The 2,232-nt window shown below is 40.0% G+C and overlaps 1 pseudogene; it reads left to right on the top strand.

Moving 5' to 3' along the window:
• The first annotated feature begins 673 nt into the window (after nucleotides 1-673).
• Nucleotides 674-1,943, top strand: LOC133254443 (trace amine-associated receptor 8-like; annotated as a pseudogene).
• Nucleotides 1,944-2,232: the final 289 nt, after the last annotated feature.

Genomic DNA, 2,232 nt, shown 5'->3' with positions numbered 1-2,232 from the left:
AGGAATTTATCATGGGCCAAGTTTATTGGCTGGCTTCTTAAAGCATCCTGGGTGTTAACTTCTCAGATGTGAAGGTGGAAGTCTATCAAGATGTGACTTTTTAAACATGCAATTGTTGCATGTGATTATCCTTTATAAGGGGGTTCCCAGGTGGCTCAGTGGTGAAGAATCTGCCTACCAATGCTGGAGATGGAGACATGAGTTCATTCCCTGGGTCAGGAAGATCCCCTGGAGTAGGAAATTGCAACTCACTGCAGTATTTTTGCCTGAAAAATGCCATGGTTGGAGGAGCCTGGTGGACTACAGGACATGGGTCGTTAAGAGTTGAGACAATTGAGTGACTGAGCAACTAAGCATGCACACATATCCTTTGTAAGGAAGAAATCCACAAGTATAAAGGACCAAGTAATTAAATTAAATTTCTTCAATTATGAGGCAATGTGTTTTCTGGACTGATGAAAAATCATAGTAGATTTGCTTAGAGTTAACTATCTAGGAGATTTAGGTATAGAAATATTATGTGAACATAGTAAGAATGTATTCCTGAGTTTTAAAAATTCTTTTAGTTTCTCTCATAACAAAACGGGAAAAGGACAAAATATGAGACAGTTTTTAAAAGTAGTACTCAAGAATGCAGTTTTATTTTATTTTATTTTAATTTTCAGAATTGAAGACCATTTTTCTGAAAAGCAGAAACAAAGCAAGCATCCAACTGCAGAACCATGGCCAGCAATCTTTCCCAACCTGAAACCGTGCAGCTCTGCCATGAGAATGTGAACAGATCTTGTATTAAATCTCCTTTGGGTCTTTATTGGCTATCTTTGGAAACTTCTTGGTGATGATTTCAGACTTCAGTTCTTCACTTCAAGCAGCTGCATTCTCTAGCCAATTTCTTGATCGCCTCTTTGGCCTGTGTGGAGTGACTGTGATGCTCTTCAGCATGGTCAGGTCCGTGGAGAGCTGCTGGTACTTTGGAGCCAGATTTTGTGTGCTTCACAGTTCCTGTGATGTGGCATTTTGTTACTCTTTTCTCTTCCACTTGTGCTTTATCTCCATCGACAGGTATGTTGCTGTTACTGATCCCCTGGTCTATCCCCCCAAATTCAAGGTGTCTGTGTCAGGGTTATGCATCAGCATCTCCTGGATTCTACCCATTGTGTACAGTGGAGCTGTGTCCTACACAGGTGTCAGTGATGATGGGATGGAGGAATTAGTAAGTGCTCTCAACTGTATATGGGTTTTGTTAAGTGTTTTGTTATTTTTTATACCTACCATTGTTATGATAATTCTGTATGGCAAGATTCTTTTAAATAGCTAAACAACACAGAGAAGGCAATGGCACCCCACTCCAGTACTCTTGCCTGGAAAATCCCATATTGGAGGAGCCTGGTAGGCTGCAGTCCATGGGTTCGCTAAGAGTCGGACACGACTGAGCGACTTCACTTTTACTTTTCACTTTCCTGCATTGGAGAAGGAAATGGCAACTCACTCCAATGTTCTTGCCTGGAGAATCCCAGGGACAGGGGAGCCTGGTGGGCTGCCATCTCTGGGGTTGCACAGAGTTGGACACGACTGAAGTGACTTAGCAGCAGTAAACAACAAGCTCTAAAAATTGAAAATACTGGTAGCAAGCAGAATCAGAGAGTTACAAATCCAGAGTGGCCAAGAGAGAGAGAAAAGCAGCTAAAACACTGGGTCACAGTAGTAGCATTTATGATTTCATGGTTACCATATACAGTTGATATACTAATTGATACCTTTATGGATTTCATAAACCCTCCCTATATTTATGAGATTTGCTGTTGGGGTTCCTATTACAACTCAGCCATGAACACTTTGATTTATACTTTATTTTACCCTTGGTTTAGGAAAGCCTTGAAAGCTATTTTAAGTGGGGAACTTTTAAGGATAGTTCATCAACCACTAGCTTATTTTCAGAGTAAATGAAAGCACTAAGTTGAAAATTTTAGGACTATTTTTAAAATTATGAATTTTTGATGAAATTAGATACAAAAAAATGAATAAAGCTTTTCAAAATTGGGGATATATATATATATATTTCAAATTAGCCAGGATCAAAGTCACAGACAGGTGCCTTCATTATATAATAAACATATTTATTGCACTAAGTAATAAAGGCATGGCCTTGAGGAGGGCCTGGCAGCCCACTCCAGTATTCTTGTTTGGAGAATTCCATGGACAGAGGAGCCTGGGGGGCTACAGTTCATAGGC

This window comes from Bos javanicus, chromosome 9, assembly GCF_032452875.1.
Source record: "Bos javanicus breed banteng chromosome 9, ARS-OSU_banteng_1.0, whole genome shotgun sequence".
NCBI classification, from domain to species: Eukaryota; Metazoa; Chordata; class Mammalia; order Artiodactyla; family Bovidae; genus Bos; species Bos javanicus.
The sequence above is the reverse complement of the archived record's forward strand: the minus strand, read 5'-3'. Positions and strand labels throughout refer to the sequence as shown.